This window comes from Podarcis bocagei, assembly GCF_964188305.1.
Source record: "Podarcis bocagei genome assembly, chromosome: 8".
Lineage (NCBI taxonomy): Eukaryota > Metazoa > Chordata > Lepidosauria > Squamata > Lacertidae > Podarcis > Podarcis bocagei.
This window is the reverse complement of record NC_138133.1, coordinates 91,035,915-91,060,766: the sequence shown is the minus strand read 5'-3', so window position 1 is coordinate 91,060,766 and position 24,852 is coordinate 91,035,915.

Below are 24,852 nucleotides of genomic sequence, written 5' to 3'. Positions count from 1 at the left end.
AGGTCTGTGGCCAGCATGACTGCACCGCTGCTGGGCCCAGGGGTAACCCAAGAACCGCGGTCCAGGACCAGTCCAGAATCCGTAGGTTCCACTAGGAGTCAGTCCGACAGGGCCAAGGCAGGACACGAGGCAGGAAACCAGGCAAGGACAGGTACAGGATCTCAGGCAGGATCTGGCATACAGCAATGTTGCTCCCACAACCTGGGGCGGGGTCCGACAGCCTTTTATCTCTGTCGGGGTAACGGCCGGTCCTGATCCCCCGGCGACTCACCTCCCTGTTTAACACGAAGGCAAGCACTCCTCCTGCAAGTACTCAGGTCTCTCCTTCTCTCAGACCTGAGTCTCTGCAGCTCGGGAGACGTCGGTGGGTTACTAGGCCCAGGGGCCGCCTCAGCCTCCCCTGACCCAACCGGTAGTGGAGCAGCTGTAAGTGATGGCCCAGCTGGAGGCAACAAGGTAATCTGGAACCAGGGAAGGATCAGGCCCCTGATTCAGCCCAGCTGGTGTTTGCTGCAGGGGAACCTGTGCAGACTGGGACTCTTCAGGATCAGGCCCCAGACTTGGTTCAGATGATGCCTGAGGCAAAGGATCCGGTGCAGACTGAGACCCCTCCGGTTCCGAGTCTGAGTCCGAGTCCCAGGCCATCACACAATGGGACACTGTAATGGAAACCAGAGTGCATGAAAACACCGTTTACTTTCCCGCTGCAGCGGTACCTATTTATCAACTTGCACTGGTGTGCTTTCAAACTGCTAGGTTGGCAGGAGCTGGGACTCAGCAACGGGAGCTCACCCTGTCACGGGAATTCGAACCACCAACCTAATCGGCAAGCCCAAGAGGCTGAGTGGTTTAGACCACAGTGCCACCCGCGTCCCTACACAAACTATATCTTGTTGTGATCATGTTTTTTGGTTTTGCCTGGTCATTACCTGAATACCCATCCCACCTTTTTTGAAAAAGGGGCCATGTCCAAAATTTTCTGAAGTGGATGAAACCAGTAGTGGAGGTTCCCTCTTTTCCCAGGCATTTGGTGTGACGTCAAAATGTCTGTTGTTGTTGTTGTTGTTGTTGATGATGATTTATTTTCTATATTATCCTTCAACCGCAGATAACAGGGCAGTTTCTGCTTCTGCTTCAGTCTTTTCCTTTGAATTTTGAGTTTTAAGCAGTTTTTGCCTTGTCTCAGTTTTTCCTCTCCAGCGTGATTTCGAGGTTTCTGCACCTCTGTCCCAGTGAAGGGCAGACGATAAACGCTTCCCATAAATAAACAGGGGAGCCGATTCATGCAGGGCCCCTTTTACACCGCAGCGTATATATTTTGTAGCGTACAAAAGAGAAATCTCCGTGTGGCCTTGCAGGCTTTGGGAATCATGTCAAAAATGTCCGAGTCTGTAGTTCCTCTTGGGACGCAACATCTTGTTATCAGTTTTGCTCGCCCGTTTTTCGCTGACTCGCTGGTTAGAGGAAGAAGGAGATGTGCTGACGATTGAATACAGCAAGGGAGCCAGGCACCACACAAGCATGTTAACACGGCTGTCCCGACCCAGAAATCTCTGCACATTTCCATACCCAGAGGCAAGAAGAGCCAGTGAACCTGGTTCCAGGCTTGAAACTTGAGTGGAAGAGTCTCAAGCCTGCCCCCATTTCCACCGCATCGTAGCTGCATGTATCTCAAAGGATTTCTCCTAAAATTTTCCACAGTCTTTTACAAAAATCCTTTTCTTATGCTATGCAGCGGTGCCTCGCAAGACGAAATTAATCCGTTCCGCGAGTCTCTTCGTCTTGCGGTTTTTTCGTCTTGCAAAGCACGGCTATTAGCGGCTTAGCGGCTATTAACGGCGTAGCGGCTTAGCGGCTATTAGCGGCTTAGCGGCTTTAAGAAAAAGGAAACAAACTCGCAAGAACTTGCAAGACGTTTCGTCTTGCGAAGCAAGCCCATAGGGAAATTCGTCTTGTGGAACGACTCAAAAACCGGAAAACTCTTTTGTCTAGCGAGTTTTTCGTCTTGTGAGGCATTCGTCTTGCGGGGCACCACTGTATTTAAAGTATAAAACCCAGATTGGTCTCTACGGCCACAGCAGGCGATGTAACTCTCCAATGGTTTGACTGGGAGCAGCCGCCGTGACCATATAACCCCGGTCCTGAAAGACCTACATTGGCTCCCAGTATGTTTCGGAGCACAATTCAAAGTGTCAGTGCTGACCTTGAAAGCCCTAAATGGCCTCAGTCCAGTAGACCTGAAGGAGCGTCTCCACCTCCATCATTCTGCCCGGACGCTGAGGTCCAGCGCCGAGGGCCTTCTGGCAGATCCCTCCCTACGAGAAATGAAGTTACAGAGAACCAGGCAGGGGGCCTTCTCGGTGGTGGCACCCACCTCCTGTCAGATGTCAAGGAGCTTCACAATATTCCAATATATCTGAAGGAGCGTCTCCACCCCCATTGTTCTGCCCGGACACTGAGGTCCAGCTCCGAGGGCCTTGTGGCGGTTCCCTCACTGTGAGAAGCGAGGTTACAGGGAGCCAGGCAGAGGGCCTTCTTGGTGGTGGCGCTCACCCTGTGGAACGCCCTCCCATCAGATGTCAAGGAGATAAACAACTACCTGACTTTTAGAAGACATCTGAAGGCAGCCCTGTTTAGGGAAGCTTTTAATGTGTGACATTGTAATGTATTTTTAATCTTTGTTGGAAGCCACCCAGAGTGGCTGGGGAAACCCAGCCAGATGGGTGGGGTACAAATAAATTATTATTATTATTATTATTATTATTATTATTATTATTATTATTATTTATTTGTTCGCGAGACAGAACTTGCCCTTGCAGAAGCCATGCTGTCTCTGATTCAAGTGAGGCTTGTTCTTCTAACCTAAAATAGTTTTCTTACCCACATCAGGTGCAATTAATACCTAATACACCTGTCCTTCTAATTATTTGGCTTTGAAAGCTCATAGATTAATCATTTATTCCCCAAACAAGGATAAGCTTTTACCTACATTTCCAGCTTTTAAACATTTCACAGAGAAACTTGCTAACTGACAAATATCAAAACCATGGAGGGATTTCTTATTCCCATTTTATTTGCTAAATCAGCTGTAGTTATTAGTTTACCGTCCTTTATTGCATCAGCAAAAGTTGTAATTTTATTTCTGGACCACTCTGCTGCACCACCAACTAATTGAAATTTATTATTACACAGGAAAGATTGCAGCAATGACAGTTTACAAGACAGTAGGGTCTTATATTTATCCCAGACTTGATGAACAGCTATTATCATTGGATTTGGCTTTAGGACAGAACTTATTTCACCAGACTTCTTTTGATGTGCCGATATTGCCACGGAATTCTGGGAAAACTTTGCTTCAAGATAGAAGCTGATGAGTCCTCATCTAACCGGCCGTGCTTGTATTTTTAATCATTAGGCTGTATACTTTTAAAACAAAAGATATCTGAGCAATTCTAACCAACCTGTGCTGACTGGATTTTGCAAAGTTGATGCCGATATTTGTGGCTCTTTATTGCTTGACAAAAATATTAATAATCTATTAATCTTTTGTAACACCACCATGAGCATCGGAACATAGTATTTTGCCTTCTACAGAGTCAGACAGACTATTGGCCCCTCTAATTTAGTCTTGTCTACACTTTGATGAGTAAATCAATGTTAACAGTAATAATATCTCGTTCTGGTTGTTTTTAGTATCCTGCACTAGATCTCAACCTGCATTTTCCCTACATCTGAATATACAGAACTCTCTTTGCCAAAATTCCCTTCTCTCCGGGAAATGTATGTAGAATTAGGTTAGATTTTCTCCCGAGTAATCCTATAAGATCGCAGATCCCTGAGCGAATGGGTGGCTCGCTGGTCACCTGAACAAAACGGGATTCTTACAAGACAAGCATCTTCAGAGAGATGAGGATGCTATACCTTGCTAGAGGTAAAAGTGATTGATTTTTCAGAGTCCACTGTTTTAAGAATTTGTTTTTCTAATGGGCCCTAAAGTCTCATCATCGCTTTTGCTGACCTTGGCAGAGCCTGGCCAGGAGTTCCTGGGCAAAGCTGGGCAGGCGGTGGAAGCGAAAAAGGAGGAGGAGGCAGGAGAGATTGGAATTGGGGGGGGGGAGGGAGGTGTTCGGCAACATGTCCATTCGAGATACGGCCTCCGAAAATGGGGATTATACTGTACCATAAATACTAATGCATTAGTCGTAGCTTCACACTTTGCTGCCTCCAGCGCTCTCTCCATTTGCCGGCATGATAATCTATTTGAATATCAATGCGGGTTTGATGTTAAATTGCTTCCCTTGGCGTTTCAGATAAAGGGCGGCCGCACGGTGAGGCCAGGCGCTTTGGGGGCTGACGGCGCACCGTATCTGAGGAGGGAATCGCAGAGCTTGTGATCAAAACCCTCTTCTTTCCTGAGAGCTCGCCGGAACACATCCTTGCCCCCTGGCTGCTGTTTCCGAGAGTTGCGATTAAGCCCCGCGTGCTCTAAACGAAAGGCCACTCCGAAATAGGGTTGATCGTGACTGGGAATACTGGAAACGTGAACAGTCTACCTGGGTTCTTGTTTCTTTTCTGGAAATGTTTCCATAAGAAACATACGAGATCCAACGCTGAGGGCCTTCTGGCGGTTCCTTCGCTGCGAGAAGCCAAGTTACAGGGAACTGGGCAGAGGGCCTTCTCGGTGGTGGTGCCTGCCCTGTGGAACTCCCTCCCACCAGATGTCAAAGAGAAAAACAACTACCAGACTTTTAGAAGACATCTGAAGGCAGCCCTGTTTAGGGAATCATTTAATGTTTGACAAACTTTTGTATTATAATATTCTGTTGGAAGCCTCCAAGAGTGGCTGGGGAAGCCCAGCCACATGGGCCGGGCATAAATAATAAATTATTATTATTATTATTGGCCTGTTAGACCAGGCCAATGGCAACAAATCTATCAGTGGAGAAGCCCCCAGCCCCTTGGTAAGGACAGTCACTGAAACATGGGTTCATAGAATCATGGAGTTCGAAGGAACCCTTAGGGTCATCTAGCCCCACCCTCTGAAATGCAGGAATCTCAACTAAAGCATCCATGAGAGATGGCCAACCAACTTCTGCTTAACAACCTCCAAGGAAGGAAAGTCCATCACCTCCCAAAGGAGTCTGTTCAGCTGTTGGACAGCTCTTACTGTCAGAAAGTTCTTCCTGATATTTAATGAATGTTAAAATGATGTTGGACTGAAAAGAAGTGGTTTTGGTAATAAGGTTAATAAGAATAGGTAAATATAGTGTCAGGGAACTGCCATCGCAGTCAGGAGTGGTGGAAGGGCTCCCGAGCGATGCCGGAGAAGGTCCCAGCAGGAAAAGAGGGGACTCAGTGACCGGGGAAGGAAATCAGCGTTACACCAGGGAGAAGGGCGGGCAGAGGCGGGTTTCGGAGGGATGGCTCCAGGACTCTTCGCCAGAGACCAGCGTGGAGAGCATTGGTCCTCCACTGCCCACACCCACCCTGCGCAGAAGACTTCCGCGCAGGGAGGCTAGGCGGAGACTATCCGTCAAGGAACTTTTATGTTGGAAGAGGTTCAGGAAACGCCCACTGACGGATTCTGCCAGTGACTGAGACAGACGCGGAATCAGGACTGTCCAGCCAGGGAAAGGTTTATCCAGGCAACCTCACCGAGAGTGGCGGCAACTTACGCACGAGCAACCCCAAATTCCCATTACATATAGATAGTTATATGGATGAAAATGTATAGTTATAATAGGTTAAGTATTAGAGCAAAGTTAAATGAAAGAGGGTAAGGATTTGCTGAAAAGACTTGGAAAACGGGAATACAAAAGGGGAGGTGTGAGGAGGTCAAGGAAATAAGCAAATGAGATCAAAGATGCTGAAAAATGGATCTATTCTTTTTAAAAATATCTCTTCCCCCCCCTATTTCTTTTCCTTCTTTCTAGGTTGCCTTTTTGTCAACTTTCTTGCTAGCTTGTGTTTGTTAGTTTTTGTTTGTTTTTTCTTTATGTGTAATTTTTTGTATAATCTCAATAAATATTCTTCAGAAACAGAAAGTTCTTCCTGATGTATTTGTTGGAATCTCCTTTCTTGCAAATGGAATCCATTGGTTCGGGTCCTACCCTCCAGAGCAGGAGAAAACAAGCTTGAAGATGGCTGTCTTATCTCCTCTCAGCCTCCTCTTTCACAGGCTAAACATACCCTCAACTGTTTCCCATAAGTAATAATAATAATAATAATATTAGAATTTATTATTTATACTCTGCCCATCTGGCTGGGTTTCCCCAGCCACTCTGGGTGGCTTCCAACTGAATATTAAAAACATGATAAAATATCAGACATCCCCTCTCTTCCTCCAAAAGTCCAACACCATCTCCTTTGTCTTGCCAATATTTAGGTGCAGATTGTTTTCTGAGCATCATGTGGATACCTTTTGAACCTCCCCCCTGTATGCAGATTCATCCCCACCTCAATGTTGGTAGATTTGGGACAGATAAAAGAAAGTAGCGTATTTTTCCGTGTATAAAACGCCCCCATGTATAAGACGTCCCCTACTTTTGGGGACCCCAAATTAAGAAAATGGGGGGAGATGGCCCAGAATTGTTGAGCTTTTATTGGGGAGGATTGCCCAGGTTTGTTGAGTCTTTTTTTGCAGGGGAATGCCCCGAAAATCACTCACCCATCACTGCCAAATGTGTGAGTCCCAGAAGAAAACAATCGCACACAATTGCTGCAGTGGCAGCCAGTCCACCACAACCCTTGACGCAACCACCAATCACCCACCCAATTGCCGCTGACAAGCTCCTGCTCACAGCTGAAACCCATGGCCCGTCCCGCATATGCACTATCCGTATATAAGATGCCCCCTGATTTTTTTGAATATTTTTTATTAGGAATTTCAACATAACATTTTATCAAAATCATACCATCCTCATTTCCCCCCTATTTTTAGAATAGAATCATAGAATCATAGAATCATAGAGTTGGAAGAGACCACAAGGGCCATCGAGTCCAACCCCCTGCCATCGAGTCTCTCCCCCCTCCCCAAAAGAGAAAACCACCTTCCCACCCCTCCCCCAGACTTCCCTCAGCTCCTCTCTCTGGTTTTTCAGCACATTATTGTCTGCATATTGTAAAATTGTAAAGATCCGTAATTTATCTGTCTATATGTTACCAAAAGCAGAGACATCACCTTGCCAACAAAGGTCAGTATAGTTAAAGCTATTTCCCCCCCAGTAGTGATGTATGGAAGTGAGAGTTGGACCATAAAGAAGGCTGATCGCCAAAGAATGGATGCTTTTGAGTTATGGTGCTGGAGGAGACTCTTGAGAGTTCCATGGACTGCAAGAAGATCCAACCTCTCCATTCTGAAGGAAATCAGCCCTGAGTGCTCACTGGAAGGACAGATCCTGAAGCTGAGGCTCCAAGACTTTGGCCACCTCATGAGAAGAGAAGACTCCCTGGAAAAGACCCTGATGTTGGGAAAGATGGAGGGCACAAGGAGAAGGGGACGACAGAGGATGAGATGGTGGGACAGTGTTCTCGAAGCTACCAGCATGAGTCTGACCAAGCTGCGGGAGGCAGTGGAAGACAGGAGTGCCTGGCGTGCTCTGGTCCAGGGGCTCACGAAGAGTCGGACACGACTAAACGACTAAACAACAACATGTTACCAATAATAAATTTGTGTATGTTTATTCAAAGCTTGCCAAGGAGTCCAGTTCGTTTTGTTGTTTCTTTAAGTATGTTGTAAAAGGTTCCCATTCTTTTTTAAAGTCATAGTTGTCCTTGTCACACAGTTTGTGTTTCAGTTTTGCCAATTCCACATAATCCGTTGGTTTCTCTTGCCACAGTTCTTTGGTCGGGATTTCTTCGTTCTTCCATCTTGCAACCGTTGTCACGTACATGAATATGTTCTTCAATTTCCTTGGCAGGTCTTTTCTTACAATCCCTAACAAAAATGCTTCAGGTTTCTTTTTTCCAAATGTTAATTGGAACCTTTCCTTCAACTCACTGTATATCATTTCCCTTTTTTTTATTATTTTAGTACAATCCCACCACATAGGGTAAAAAGTCCCTTCTTTTCCCTTACATTTCCAACATATATTTGAACCCATTTTATACAGATGCCCCCTGATTTTTAACCTTATTTTAGAGTAAAACAACCTCGTCATACACGGAAAAGTACGGTACTTCTTCACACAGGCATAGCTTGACTATAGAACTCTCTCCCACAAGAAGCAGTGATGGCCTTCAAGTTGGATTGCTTCAAAATTCCTGGAGGAAAAGCCTATCAATGACTACTAGCCAGGATGGCTGTCCTGTATCTCCCCAGTCGGAGGCAAAATTGCTTCTGAATACCAGCTGCTGGAAACCACAGGAGGGGAGAGTTTTCACGTGTTTTGGGTCCTGCTCGCGAGTTTCCCATATCAGGATCTGGTTGGCAACTGTGAGAACAGGATTCTGGACTAGATGGGCTAAGGCCTCGATCCAGCAGAGCTCTCACGTTTTTCAGAATGGAAAATTCCAAATGCCAGTGGAAATGTATTTTTCACAATGTAGACAAAGATTAAATGTAAGGTATTGGTTGTGTTTAGAATGGATTTATGAAAGATTTAGAAAACTTACTGATTAGAATATTTGTGTGAGATTGTATGGGGAAAATACAGAATAGCAGATACAATCTTGCTTAAATATATATATATAGGAAGTGCGGTGTAAGCGACGGAAGTCAATCCATGGAATTTTATTATTGAGATATTTGTAGAATAAATTTGGAAGAAATTCTTCCAACTTTTCTTCTTCTCTTTATTTTTCCTTTTTCTTTCTTCTTTTCTTCCTTTTTTCTCTTTTGTTTTTTTATATGTGTGTGCTTATCTGAAATATATACTGTATGTATGTATGCATTTACAATATTTTGCTTATATTTGTAATAATTATGTTAAATAAATTATTAAATTAAAAACAACAACAACAACAACAGGATGCTGGACTAGATGGGGAAATCCAGCAGAGCTCTTATGTTTCTCAGAACGGAAAATTCCAAATGCCGGTGGAAATGTGTCTTTCACAATGGGCTAAATTTCTGCCCGTACATCAGTCTTGAAAGAAACTTCTGTAAAGTTTTATACTGTTGGCAATATGACACCGCAAAAAAGGGGGGGCAAATATATTTCCCAGTGTCAGTAACATATTGGAAATGTTGGGGAATGAAGTTGATTTTTACCCACACATGGTGGACTTGTAAAAAAATAAGTGGTTTCTGGGAGAAGGTTACAGTTCAAAGAAACAGAATGATTGGTTCCTCTATCCCTCTGAACCTATTTGTATGTTTTGCTTAGATGCCTTAATGGTGTTATGAGAAGTGAGCATTTCGAATGGATAAGGTAGGAAGTATAAGGTAAGAACAGAAAGTATAGCTATAGGCCCCGACTGGAGACTGTGTGCGGCTCCTGCGCTCAAGGAACAGATCTGCAAAAGAGAACATTTCATTGTTCATCTGCATGAAGGAAGGCAAAAGAAAGAAACATCAGAACAACCTTAGATGCTGTTCATTTATCATATGAAACAACAGCTTAATTACAGATATTTGCAAATATAGAACACTTTCTTGGGATAATTAAAGCCTTCGTATTTTTTCTTGAAATGAAAGGTGGCATATAAATTGTTTTATTATTATTATCGTCATTATTAATATGCAGTGTGTGCCAATCACAGATAATTGAATCCTTTTGTATTTATCATTTGTTGTTGTTTAGTCGTTTAGTCGTGTCCGACTCTTGGTGACCCCCTGAACCAGAGCACGCCAGGCACTTCTGTCTTCCACTGCCTCCCGCAGTTTGGTCAGACTCATGTTTGTAGCTTCGAAAACACTCTCCAACCATCTCATCCTCTGTCGTCCCCTTCTCCTTGTGCTCTCCATCTTTCCCAACATCAGGGTCTTTTCCAGGGAGTCCTCTCTTCTCATGAGGTGGCCAAAGTCTTGGAGCCTCAGCTTCAGGATCTGTCCTTCCAGTGAGCACTCAGGACTAATTTCCTTCAGAATGGAGAGGTTTGATCTTCTTGCAGTCCATGGGACTCTCCAGAGTCTCCTCCAGCACCAGAATTCAAAAGCATCCATTCTTCGGTGATCAGCCTTCTTGATGGTCCAGCTCTCACTTCTATACATCACTACTGGTGATTATTTATCAATAATTAAGGGCAATTGGGCTGATTTGGAATAAGAGTTTGTACTGCTCCTTTGCTTTTTGTGTGTCTTGGGGTGGAATTCACTGTTGCAGTGTTACAAAGGTTCTTTCTGCACAAGCCTGTCGGTTTGCCAGCCTGCTCCTTCCACGGGCAAGCAACCCCATAAGAACAGAGACAAGCTTGCTGGAACAGCCCCATGCCCACCTAGTCCAGCATTCTGTTCTCACAGTGGCCAACCACATGCCTCAAATGGCAACCCGCAAGCAGGATTGGATAATAATCATAATTTATTATTTATACCCCACCCATCTGGCTGGGTTTCCCCAGCCACTCTGGGCGGTTTCCAACAAAACACTAAAATACAACAACCTATTAAATATTAAAAGCTTCCCTAAACAGGACTGCCTTCAGATGTCTCCTAAAAGTTTGGTAGTTATTTTCCTCTTTGACATCTAGTGGGAGGGCGTTCCACAGGGCGGGCGCCACCACTGAGAAGGCCCTCTGCCTGGTTCCCTGTAACTTCGCTTCTTGTAGGGAGGGAACTGCAACAAGGCCCTCGGAGCTGGACCTCAGTGTCCGGGCAGAACGATGGGGGTGGAGACGCTCCTTCAGGTATACTGGACTGAGGCCGTTTAGGGCTTTCAAAGTCAGCACCAACACTTTGAATTGTGCTTGGAAACATACTGGGAGCCAGTGTAGGTCTTTCAAGACCGGTAGTCTAGCTGCCGCACTCTGGATTCGTTGTAGTTTCTGGGTCACCTTCAAAGGTAGCCCCACGTAGAGCGCATTGCAGTAGTCCAAGCGGGAGATAACTAGAGCATGCACCACTCTGGCGAGACACTCTGTGGGCAGGGAGGGTCTCAGCCTGTGTACCAGATGGAGCTGATAAACAGCTGCCCTGGACACAGAATTGACCTGCACCTCCGTGGACAGCTGTGAGTCCAGAATGACTCCCAGGCTGCGCACCTGGTCCTTCAGGGGAACAGTTGCCCCATTCAGGACCAGGGAGTCCCCACACCTGCCCGCCCCCTTTCCCCCAGAAACAGTACTTCTGTCTTATAATGGCAGAAAACTGAATTTAAGGTTGGGGGGGAAATGAGAAATGGAGGGAAACCAATATTGATGATTGATCTACCTGCAACCAGTGTTCCTGGATGGTTCTTTGTTATGTACTGAGTGAATAGGATCCAAAAGGCAGCAGTCTGATTGGTCCTAGAACAATAGGATTCAGAATGCAGCAGTCTGATTGGTCCTAGAACAATAGGATTCAGAATGCAGCAGTCTGATTGGTCCACAGGAGCCACCCAATCCAGCTCCAGGGGGAAGTGAATCCGCAACCTGATTGGCCTACAGGAAAATCCTGGAATTAGCCAATCACGTGGGGCCCATTGTGTAAATAATGTATATAAAACAGACATTCTGGGGGAACTTCCATTCCTCCTCACCACTATGAGCTGAATAAAGAGCATGAAATCCACACTCGACTTTGAATATATTTCATTCTTTTTGGGGTGTTTTTTTGGCACAATGAAGCTTGGCTCACTTATTTGAGACACCTGGAGTCGTTTTGGTTTGGCATTGACCTTTTCCCCCCTGTGTGCCTTCACTCCGCTTTCACCGTGATGTAGTGTGGATTGCGGAGAGCCAAGCAGGGAGGCGACGGCTGGCTTCTCCGGCCGCCTCTTGGCCCCCTTCCATGCTGATCATCCTGTGCGTTGGCCCTGAGGCTAGCCGGGGGCTTCTTCCCTGAGCCTCCAGCCACTCCCTGTGGGACCATTTTTTAAAAGATGCAGGAAGAACTGCTTCCCTCCACAAGCCTCATCCATCAAGCGAGGCGCTGTAATTGCCCCCCTCCCTCCCTCCCCCAACATGCCTGTCAGCATCCCGGAGAGAAAACAGTGATAAATAAACTTGTGTGGAAGAATCTGCCATGGTCCACCCTCTTTGACACTTGATTTATCTGTTATTTTTACTTTACACAGAGAGTCCTCCCATGGTTTGGGAGGTAAGGCTGATGTTGTTCCCCGGATCAGGCTGTCTGAAGGGAGCCGTGAGGCCGGCAGCCACTGACGGACCCTCCCAGGAATTCTTAGAATCACAGAATTGTAGAGTTGGGACCCTAAAGGATCATCTAGCCCAACCCCCATCCCTTGTTTAATTTTCTAAGATCGGTGTTCTGGAAGGGTTCAAGTTTGCATGAACCCCACACTGGGAAAGGAAACCCAAATCCCTAATTGTGAGGAGGAGCCTGGGCTGCCTGCATTTATGAAGGGCACTCTGCACATGGTCAAAGGTACCCTTTCTTTATTTCCACATGCTAAGTCCTGGAAGGCTGATCACAGAAGAATTGATACTTTTGAATTCTGGTGCTGGAGGAGACTCTTGAGAGTCCCATGGACTGCAAGAAGATCAAACCTCTCCATTCTGAAGGAAATCAGCCCTGAGTGCTCACTGGAAGGACAGATCCTGAAGCTGAGGCTCCCAGACTTTGGCCACCTCAGGAGAAGAGAAGACTCCCTGGAAAAGACCCTGATGTTGGGAATGATGGAGGGCACAAGGAGAAGGGGACAACAGAGGACAAGGTGGCTGGACAGTGTTCTCGAAGAGACCAGCATGAGTTTGACCAAACTGCGGGAGGCAGTGGAAGACAGGAGGGCCTGGCATGCTCTGGTCCAGGGGGTCACAAAGAGTCGGACACGAGTAAACGACTAAACAACAAGTCCTGGAAATCAAAACACACTCGGGAGCTAAACTCTTATGAGGCCCAATTTGAGTTCAAATCCAGTCCTGCCTCAGTTCCTCCCCACTGAGTCCCCACAGTTTTGTTGTCAGGAGACCCCCTGTTCCCTGCCCAAAGCAACAATACCCAGAGTCCCCTGGGAAGAGGGATTGACTGCTAAATTGTTATGAGAACTGTAGCTCTCTGAGGGGATGTGGGTGGCACTGTGGGTTAAACCACAGAGCCTAGGACTTGCCGATCAGAAGGTCAGCGGTTCGAATCCCCGTGACGGGGTGAGCTCCCATTGCTTGGTCCCTGCTCCTGCCAACCTAGCAGTTCGAAAGCACGTCAAAGTGCAAGTAGGTAAATAGGTACCACTCCGGCAGGAAGGTAAACGGCGTTTCCGTTCGCCAGAAGCGGCGTAGTCATGCTGGCCACATGACCCGGAAGCTGTACGTTGGTTCCCTTGGTCAATAAAGCGAGATGAGCACCGCAACCCCAGAGTCGTCCATGACTGGACCTAATGGTCAGGGGTCCCTTTACCTTTACCTAGGAATTTGTTCACCCCCCCAAAAAAAATATAGTCTGGCCCACCACATGGTCTGAGGGATGGTGGACCGGCCCACGGCTGAAAATGGTTGCTGACCTTGCCTTGTGAGGAACGGTTGAGGCGATAGGATAGCCATCTCCAAATATCTGGAGGGCTGTCACATGGAAGATGGAGCACTTTTCCACAGCTCCAGACAGTGGGACCCAAACCATCGGATTCAAATGGTAAGAAAGGAGACTGAACATTCGGAATAACTTTGGGATGGGCCTGAGGCTCCATCAGGAAGGTAGGCCAAGGTAGGTTCAACTCCTCAGGACTCCTTGCAAAATTTCTGACCACATCCTGGATCACGTCAACCTCATCGTGTGGACTGCCACTGGGGAGAGTGTGATTGAAAGCCCCCCCCCCCGAGATCTCATTCTGCCACTAATTGTGTGACACCTTGATTAACTTTTGCATTTATTTTCTCATGCGCCCATTTAATGCAATCTGTTTACCTAATGATGCCCACAGATGCTATTAATATGCGCTTATTGCTAATAATCGGTCACAGATGCTCAGAACAAATTGATGATATATGGCCCCTCCAGGTGTGTTATTGGAAAACCACGAGGGACGGCCAGGAGTAATTGATTGATCATAAACCAGCAGACAGGTGAGACAGTACTGTGTCCAGTTCTGGGCACCACAGTTCAAGAAGGACACTGACAAACTGGAACGTGTCCAGAGGAGGGCAACCAAAATGGTCAAAGGCCTGGAAACGATGCCTTAGGAGGAACGGCTAAGGGAGCTGGGCATGTTTAGCCTGGAGAAGAGGAGGTTAAGGGGTGATATGATAGCCATGTTCAAATATATAAAAGGATGTCACATAGAGGAGGGAGAAAGGTTGTTTTCTGCTGCTCCAGAGAAGCGGACACGGAGCAATGGATCCAAACTACAAGAAAGAAGATTCCACCTAAACATTAGGAAGAACTTCCTGACAGTAAGAGCTGTTGGACAGTGGAATTTGCTGCCAAGGAGTGGTGGAGTCTCCTACTTTGGAGGTCTTTAAGCAGAGGCTTGACAACCATATGTCAGGAGTGCTCTGATGGTGTTTCCTGCTTGGCAGGGGGTTGGACTCGATGGCCCTTGTGGTCTCTTCCAACTCTATGATTCTATGAGTCTATAAGGACATGAGAAGGTAAGGATAGCCTTTGGAATCAGACCAGTGGCCCATTCAGCATCCTCTTCTCACAGAGGCCAACCAGATGCCTGAGGAAAACTTGCAAACAGGATTTGAGCACAAGAGTCCTTTCCAGTCCTGCGGCCTCCAGAAACTGGTATTCAGAAGCATTATAGGACCCTAGAATCTTAGAGCTGGAAGGGACCCAAAGGTCATCTGGTCCAAAAAGCAGAGACATCACCTTGCAGACAAAGGTCCGTATAGTTAAAGCTATGCTTTTCCCAGTACAGTGGTACCTTGGGTTACATATTCTGCAGATTACAGACTCCGCTAACACAGAAATAGTACCTCGGGTTAAGAACTTTGCTTCAGGATGAGAACAGAAATCGTGCTCCGGTGGTGCGGCGGCAGCTGGAGGCCCCATTAGCTAAAGTGGTGCTTCAGGTTAAGAATAGTTTAGGTTAAGAATGGACCTCCAGAACGAACTAAGTTTTTAACCAGAGGTACCACTGTAGTGATGTATGGAAGTGAGAGCTGGACCATAAAGAAGGCTAATTGCCAAAGAACTGATGCTTTTGAATTATGGTGCTGGAGGAGACTCTGGAGAGTCCCATGGACTGCAAGAAGATCAAACCTCTCCATTCTGAAGGATATCAGCCCTGAGTGCTCACTGGAAGGACAGATCCTGAAGCTGAGGCTCCAAGACTTTGGCCACCTCATGAGAAGAGAAGACTTCCTGGAAAAGACCCTGATGTTGGGAAAGATGGAGGGCACAAGGAGAAGGGGACGACAGAGGACGAGATGCTTGGACAGTGTTCTCGAAGCTATGAACATGAGTTTGACCAAACTGCGGGAGGCAGCGGAAGACAGGATGGCCTGGCGTGCTCTGATCCAGGGGGTCACGAAGAGGCGGACACGACAAAACGACTAAACAACAACAATCGTATCCCCTCTCAATCTCCTCTTTTCCAGTCTCAATGGGAAAGAGTTGATTGAGCTCAACTCTTCTACTGCCTTGTTTTGTGAAGAGCAATGATTTTTTTTTTTTTAAGAATCTGATGGCTTCCCCCTCCAAAACCCACCAATACTCATTGCAAAGCTCCTTCCTCTTCTGCATTCTGCTTCTTCGTGTGAAAGGGCAGGACAATAAGTGACGTAACAAAGCAGAACAACAGCTCTCTCCAAAGCCTGTCTTGTCCCATGCAACAACTAGTCTCCCTAGTTCGCTGACGGCGCACCCCTGTGCCTAATAACTCAGCAGGGTGGTCAGGAAGAGCGCCCAGCTGCCTGCAGAAGCACCCCATGCAGCCACCCAACCAACCCCCTTTGTGCCACCTGCTTCCTGCGGATGATCCCCCCTCCATCTCCTCTGCCCTCTCAGCCCCTGTGTCCCTCTGCTCAGCCGATGGCAAGCTGGTGGCAGCGGCAGTGGCAGCGGCGAAGGCAGTGGCTGTGCCAGCCGCAGGAAAAGATCTAATTTAGATGAATAACCAAGTTCCTGAGAGGCAGCCGCGTTTCTGACCTCAATAATCAGCGTGCCATTAGTTGCGTGCTGCCGAGGGGGGAGGCCGGAGAGCAGTCCCAGCTCGCGGGGGAAGTTGCATCGCCAGCATGATGTTATACACAGGAGAAGTGCCGGTATATAATTTAATGGCCACTGTGGGGGAAGCAGAGGTAAGGGGTTCTCTCTCTCTTTCCTTTAAAGGAGCATTATCTGAAAGGAGCGCACGCTCCCTGAAATGCTCGCGTAATGACACGAGGGCTAAAGCCAGGCATTAAAAATTCATGCCCAGGAATATTAAAACTTTTTACTTTGTCCTGTCGCAGCACCAAGCAAATGTAAACAAATGAAGCCTTCAGGAAGGGAGAGACCTGCATTGCGGAATCGGCCACCGTGGCCGGGAGGATGGCAGTGGCGGGCCTTGCAAGTTTTGCTTGGGTGTTTAAAAAATGGGGGGGGGGAGTTAAGGTCTATCGGAGCCACTCCCCAAGGTGAAAAGCTAAAGCATTTGGGATTTTTCCATTTTGGGAAAAGGTGTGTAACAGGAGACATGATAGACTTTTCCCAGTAAAGGTAAAGGGACCCCTGATAGTTAAGTCCAGTCGCGAATCATAGAATCATAGAATCATAGAATCATAGAATCATAGAATCATAGAATCATAGAATCATAGAATCATAGAATCATAGAATCATAGAATCATAGAATCATAGAGTTGGAAGAGACCACAAGGGCCATCGAGTCCAACCCCCTGCCAAGCATCAGAGCACTCCTGACATATGGTTGTCAAGCCTCTGCTTAAAGACCTCCAAAGTAGGAGACTCCACCACACTCCTTGGCAGCAGATTCCACTGTCGAACAGCTCTTACTGTCAGGAAGTTCTTCCTAATGTTTAGGTGGAATCTTCTTTCTTGTAGTTTGAATCCATTGCTCCGTGTCCGCTTCTCTGGAGCAGCAGAAAACAACCTTTCTCCCTCCTCTATGTGACATCCTTTTATATATTTGAACATGGCTATCATATCACCCCTTAACCTCCTCTTCTGAAGGCTAAACATGCCCAGCTCCCTTAGCCGTTCCTCATAAGGCATGGTTTCCAGGCCTTTGACCATTTTGGTTGCCCTCCTCTGGACACGTTCCAGTTTGTCAGCGTCCTTCTTGAATTGTGGTGCCCAGAACTGGACACAGTACTCCAGGTGTGGTCTGACCAGAGCAGAATACAGTGGCACTATTACTTCCCTTGATCTAGATGCTATACTCCTATTGATGCAGCCCAGAATTGCATTGGCTTTTTTAGCTGCCGCGTCACACTGTTGGCTCATGTCAAGTTTGTGCTCTCAAGCCAGGTGTCCCCCATCTTGTATTTGTGCCTCTCATTTTTTTTGCCCAAGTGCAATACTTTACATTTCTCCCTGTTAAAATTCATCTTGTTTGTTTTTGCCCAGTTCTCTAATCTGTCAAGGTCGTTTTGAAGTGTGATCCTGTCCTCTGGAGTGTTAGCCACCCCTCCCAGTTTGGTGTCATCTGCAAATTTGATCAGGATGCCCTTGAGTCCATCATCCAAGTCGTTGATAAACGACTCTGGATGACTCTGGGGTTGCGGTGCTCATCTCGCTTGACTGGCAGAGGGAGGCAGCATTTGTCTGCAGACCTCCCTTTCATGATGTAACCATGATGTATTAGTGATGTAGTTTGGGGGGTGTAACATGGGGATTAAAGGTAAAGAGACCCCTGACCGTTAGGTCCAGTCGTGGCCGACTCTGGGGTTGCAGCGCTCATCTTGCTTTATTAGCTGAGGGAGCCGGTGTACAGCTTCCGGGTCATGTGGTCAGCATGACTAAGCTGCTTCTGGTGAACCAGAGCAGCGCACGGAAATGCCGTTTAGCGTCCAGCCAGAGCAGTACCTATTTATCTACTTGCACTGGTGTGCTTTTGAACTGCTAGGTTGGCAGGAGCAGGGACCGAGCAACGGGAGCTCACCCCGTTGTGGGGATTTGAACCGCCGACCTTCCAATCGGCAAGCCCTAGGCCCAGGGGTTTAGACCACAGCGGTACATGACCCCAGACTCGGCCATCTTTCAAAAGCTGCTCTTGTCCAGATTTTGCATATGTGTGTTGATTTTCCAAGTCAACACACATATGAAAAATTTCTAAGAGCTTTTTCCAGTTCTAGAGCAAGTTTTTCCTGCCACAATGGAGAAGGATGCCACAAATTCTTCAATTTCCTCTCATTGATTTAATTCACAAGGTGGCAACTCTAGACCTGGGCATGACAAAATCATCAAAGCCTTCCTCTTCAGATTCATCCACCAGATCCTGAGTGAGATCTATTGAAGGGTTTTAAAGGGAAAGAAGAGCTATTTCATTTCATCTGGGTTTTTTTCTTGAAAGCTAAGTGCCTGTTGAAGATTCTCTGCTTCAGACTGCACCATCAGTGTGTCCTGTTGCTTCTGGTAAGCAGCATTAGGATTAATTTTGTGCTGCAGAAGAAGAAGACCTTTAAACCCAAGATAAATTCAGTATCTGAATTTCCACTTCCAGAGAAAGTTCTGACATACCACCTACTTTCTTATCTGGAAGCAGGAGCCGAATGTTCCAACTCAGCTCTTACAGGTTTAAAATCTGAATCTTGCATTGCAGTTCCTCAGCCAAGTAATGTGTAGAAAGGTACATAAACTTGGCTAAGGTAAAGGTAAAGGGACCCCTGACCATTAGGTCCAGTCATGGCCGACTCTGGGGTTGCGGCGCTCATCTCGCTTTATTGGCCGAGGGAGCCGCCATACAGCTTCCGGGTCATGTGGCCAGCATGACTAAGCCGCTTCTGGCGAACCAGAGCAGCGCACGGAAACGCCGTTTACCTTCCCGCTGGAGCAGTACCTATTTATCTACTTGCACTTTGACGTGCTTTCGAACTGCTGGGTTGGCAGGAGCTGGGACAGAGCAACGGGAGCTCACCCTGTCGCGGGGATTCGAACCGCCGACCTTCTGATCGGCAAGTCCTAGGCTCTGTGGTTTAACCCACAGCGCCACCCGCGTCCCTTCACTAAAGTGTGCATTGAATTATGTAACTTAGTGGAATCAATGTACAAAACACATTGTATGAAGGAAATTGCTCGTCAAAAAAGAGGGGCGTACAAAAATGTGCATGTTACGAGAATATTCGCACTAAGTTTCTGACGAATTTTCATGACGACATGTTGTTTAAAAATTGCAAAGGGGTGTGAAAATGTGAGGAACTGAACTGAAGATTGGAAAAAGGAGAGAGAGAAATGGAAGTTGATGGATTTGCCAGTTCCTAGCGATGACTTCCCTACTCCACCCTTGTGGAAGCAAGAAGAGGAATATGTGTTCCCTACAGGAGTTGGGATGGTCCCACCACCGTAAGTTCCCAGGCTCAATGCTGTTTGGTTGGTTGGTTAATGTTATTATTATTTTTTTAATGTTGCTTGGTTGGTGAATGTGGGATCATCAGAGGGGCTCCCGCTAAAAACTCAAAGGCTGAGAGCTGCCGGGTTCAAAGCCTTCATGGATGGCATCTTTCCTTTGCTTCCTCTGTGAGCAGCACTTTGATGTCACAAGAGAGGAACAGGCTATGAACTGAAGCACCACTTGATCCTTCTCAAGTCTATTTGAGGTCCAGCTCCAAGGGCCTTCTGGAGGTTCCCTCACTGCGAGAAGTGAACTAGACAGAGGGCCTTCTCGGTGGTGGTGCCCGCCCTTTGGAATGCCCTCCCATCAGATGTCAAGGGTATAAACAACTATCTGACTTTTAGAAGACATCTGAAGGCAGCCCTGTTTAGGGAAGCCTTTAATGTTTGATGTTTTATTCTGTTTTTAATCTATTGGGAGCTGCCCAGAGTGGCTGGGGAAACCCAGCCAGATGGGTGCGGTATAATAATAATAATAATAATAATAATAATAATAATAATAATAATAATAATAATAGGACACCTAATAATTTGCACAAAAGTCACAAAGATGAAAAAATAAATATTTTCCCAGGGGGTTGAAAACCTCAGTAGTGACATCTTCCTCAATCACACAAGCTAAGAAAAGGGGAGAAGGAATCGTTTGGACTTCCTAAACAGATGTGGATTTAGATACCTGAAGGCCTGTACATTAAGAATAGAATAGAAATAGAAATAGAAACAAGTACCACTTGTTTACAGTGAGATTAAATGTCCCCCCCTCCAATCTCTCAGTCCTTGTTACACTCTGTGTGCTTTTGTACAACCACCAACTTCGAACGCCAGCTGCAATGTTGCTGTCTTCCATTCACACCCTCACACCCCACGGGTAGAAATGGTTCTTTCAACTGTTGGTGCGGCTTATCATGCTTCTATATCTCCTGCCCAGATTAAAAAGGTGCTGGCCAGGGTGTGAGCCATCCCTGAGAATGTTCCTTGCTCTTCTGAGTTGATGGTCTCCTGCAATGACATCTAGAGGACTCAGGGGACAGCCCATGATATCGTGTGCTGTCTTCACCACCCTCTGTAGGGACTTTCTGTCCATGGCTGTCAAACCAGTGAATCACACCGTAATACAGTATGAGAGAACAATTTCTATCATGGACCGATAGAAGGAAATCATCAGTTACTGTCTAACATTGTTCTTTTGTAAGACCCTAAGGAAATGAAGTCTCTGTTGGGCCTTCCTAAATTAAAAGACGCCTGCTTCTTGGGAGAAAAGCAATGACAAACCTAGGCAGCATCTTAAAAAGCAGAGACATCACCTTGCCAACAATGGACCGTATAGTTAAAGCCATGGTTTTCCCAATAGTGATGTATGGAAGTGGGAGCTGGACCATAAAGAAGGCTGATCGCCGAAGAATTGATGCTTTTGAATTCTGGTGCTGGAGGAGACTCTGGAGAGTCCCATGGACTGCAAGAAGATCAAACCTCTCCATTCTGAAGGAAATCAGCCCTGAGTGCTCACTGGAAGGACAGATCCTGAAGCTGAGGCTCCAAGACTTTAGCCACCTCATGAGAAGAGAAGACTCCCTGGAAAAGACCCTGTTGTTGGGAAAGATGGAGGGCACAAGGAGAAGGGGACGACAGAGGACAAGACGGTGGGACAGTGTTCTCGAAGCTACCAGCATGAGTTTGACCAAACTGCGGGAGGCAGTGGAAGACAGGAGTGCCTGGTGTGCTCTGGTCCAGGGGGTCACGAAGAGGCAGACACGACTAAACGACTAAACAACAACAACCACCTGGGCTGTATTGACCTTCCAAGCAAGGTCTTCACTAAGATGGACTCCCAGGAATTTGAAGGAAGAGACTCTCTCCACACAGCCCCCCCGCTATACAATGGGGCTAGCTCCCCTCTCTTCCTCCGAAAGTCCAACACCATCTCCTTTGTCTTGCCAATGTTTAGGTGCAGATTGTTCTTCTTTGCATAGCACATAGTTAAACTATGGAACTCACTGCCACAGGAAGCAGTGATGACCACCATCCTTGATGGCTTTAGAAGAGAATTAGGCAAATGTATTGGAAGAGGAGAGAACCATCGATGGCTACTGGCCCCAATGGCTGTGCTCGGCTCCCATGCTTCCAAATATCTCTTGCTGGAAACCACAGGAGGGGAGAGGACTATGGTGCTCCACTCCTGCTTGCAGGTTTCCCAGAAAGAGGCATTTGCTTGGACCCTGTAAAAACAGGGTGCTGGACTAGATGGGGCGTTGGCCTCATCCTGCAGGCTCTTCTATGTTCTTATTTAATTTTCAGTCTATCTCTAAGGCATCACCCTTTAGATAGCAGCCACCTCTTAGAGAACAGAACCATCCCAGGGGCATAGCTGTCAACGTTTCCCCCTTTTTAAAGGGAAATTCCCTTGTTCCAAATAGGATTCCTCGCAAGAAAAGGGAAAAGTTGACAGCTACGCCCAGGGGATGCTACATTCCTGCAGCACCTGCTCTTTGGACCACCTTGCACAATGGCTCAGGCCAGGCCCATAATAATAATAATAATAATAATAATAATAATAATAATAATAATAATAATAATTTATTTATACCCCGCCCATCTGGCTGGGTTTCCCCAGCCACTCTGGGCGGCTTCCAACAGAACACCAAAATACAATAGCCTTAAACAGGGCTGCCTTCAGATGTCTTCTAAAAGTCTGGTAGTTTTTCTCTTTGACATCTGGTGGGAGGGCGTTCCACAGGGCAGGAGCCACCACCAAGAAGGCCCTCTGCCTGGTTCCCTGTAACTTGGCTTCTCACAGTGAGGGAACCACCAGAAGGCCCTTGGTGCTGGACCTCAGTGTCCAGGAAGAACGATGGGGATGGAGACGCTCCTTCAGGTATACAGGACCGAGGCCGTTTAGGGCTTTAAAGGTCAACACCAACACTTTGACTTGTGCTCGGAAACGTACTGGGAGCTAATGTAGTTCTTTCAAGACCGGTGTTATGTGGTCTCGGTGGCCGCTCCCAGTCACCAGTCTAGCTGCCGCACTACTCGCTCAAACATGCAACAAGGCAGGGGAAAGTAGGAATGGAAGTATATCGTTCGGGATCGCCTGGGCTGAGAGTCAGGCCGGTCCCTGCGGAGCTGGCAGACGTTATCTCCGCTCGCATTGGCAAAGCGGTGCAGTTTGCAGGCTCGGAGACGTCAATCACTCATCTGAGATTGCTGGCCCGACAATTCCAAAAAGTGGACTTGGGGAAAACACACACATATATATATTTATATAAGTATATATATATATATCTACATAACCAACAACATTAAGAGCTTTAATAATTCAAGGGGCTCTTAACTATGGCCAGCAATTTAAGTTATTGGATTGTTTAAATTACTGAGCTGTTTAAAATATATGTTGAAATAAGTTCAAAAATGAGTGATGGTTCCGGGTTCAGGATACTTGAGTTGCTTCTTTCCAGCAGACAAGGGGTGGGGGGAGCAGGGACAGACTGTGAGGCTCTGCCTTGGTGGGAATTCGAATACAGGACCTTGTTGGGGGGGGGTCTGCTCACCCCTCAGCAAGAAAACTAGGCCAACCTGCTCACCTGAAAGCCTTTTTCAAAGCTCCAGACTTCGTGCTAGGTTGGCAGGAGCAGGGACCGAGCAACGGGAGCTCACCCCATCACGGGGATTTGAACCACCGACCTTCCGATTGGCAAGGTCCATATCTAGAACTCCATACCTGTATGTGGTGATTGCAGCAATGATCAGTCGCTGAAACTCACCTCTGAGTTTCCTGGATGGGAGGACTCCCCCCCCCCCAATGTCTGTGATTGGTATAGTAACCCATAACATTTCTGGTATCAAATAAATGTAAAACACAGTTAGCAGGGGTAAGCAACAGCATAAAGGTAAGCCAGAAGTACTGGTACTTTTCTTCCCACTTGAGACCAAACTGACATCACTGCAACCATCCCTTCCATCACGGAAAACAGATCAAATTAAATTATAACCGGACTCCATTGCTTTTCCCCAAACCCGACAATTTCATTACTCACCATAATCAGATACTCTTCCTCATTCCTCAGGCATGACTGACAAGCGACTCCATATTTCACCATAAAAATTGCAGGCAAAACCCATGTCACTGGGAATTAATTTTTGTAAGACAATGTTTATATTAACCATTCCTTTATTGACTTCTGTTGCCGAAGTCAATACCAAAAATTTATGGTCCCTCGAGGGACGCTCATTGACCTCGGTTGCATCGCATGTCAATATTCCTGCTTTGGGTCAATAAATTTAGACACTGACCTCAGCAGAAGTCAATAGGATCTGCATATTCCAAGACAGTGCGAGGTAAGGAACTGTTTTGTTTGGAGAGGGAACAGGAGATCAAGGAGGGCCAGCAGTGGTGGGATAAAGGCTTGAGCCCAAGAGGCCTCTGGGTAGCTCAAAACCACCTTCCCCAAAGAGCTTCTGGGAGTTGTAATCCGGAAACTGTGGGAGATTAGCAGCCAAACCTAGCAAATGCATATTCTTCCTAGTTAGCATGAGAAGGGGCTAAGTCCACAGAGCTGCACTGCTGATGGGCAGATGCTCAGATCATAGAAATGCAATTGGTAGAGAGGGCTCTCTGTGATATCATTTCCCTTCCAAGAGGAGTATATAGTACTTCCTGTTCCTCTCTCTTTCCTTTTGACCAGCACTGGATGCAGACATGCCTCTGCTTAGATTGCAAATATAAGTTACAGGGAACCAGGCAGAGGGCCTTCTCGGTGGTGGCACCTGCCCTGTGGAATGCTTTCCCACCAGATGTCAAAGAGAAGAACAACTACCAGACTTTTAGAAGACATCTGAAGGCAGCCCTATTTAGGGAAGCTTTTAATATTTAATAGACTACTGTATTTTAATACTTTGTTGGAAGCCGCCCAGAGTAGCTGGGGAAACCCAGACAGATGGGCGGGGTCTAAATAATAAATTATTATTATTATTATTATTATTATTATTATTATTATTATTATTATTATTATTATTATTATTAATTATTGCAAATATAAGCATTTTGTGTGCATAGTTTTTATTGCTACTGGTACTGTGACCTGATGCATGATTATACTGTAAGTAAATCTTATTTTTAAACTTACTTTACAAGCTGTTGCCTGGTTCTTTGTTAAGTGGAGCAACGTTAGCTGGATTTGCTCAGAAGAAGCCTGTAGTCTGATTCCTATGCTTTGAATTTTGCTGCCAAGGATGGACTTTTGAAACTCTGTTCAACCTACACATGTGGGAGCCTGGAGGGATGAATTGCAATTAATATATCCTCTCTTGCCCATTAAAACCCATCCCAC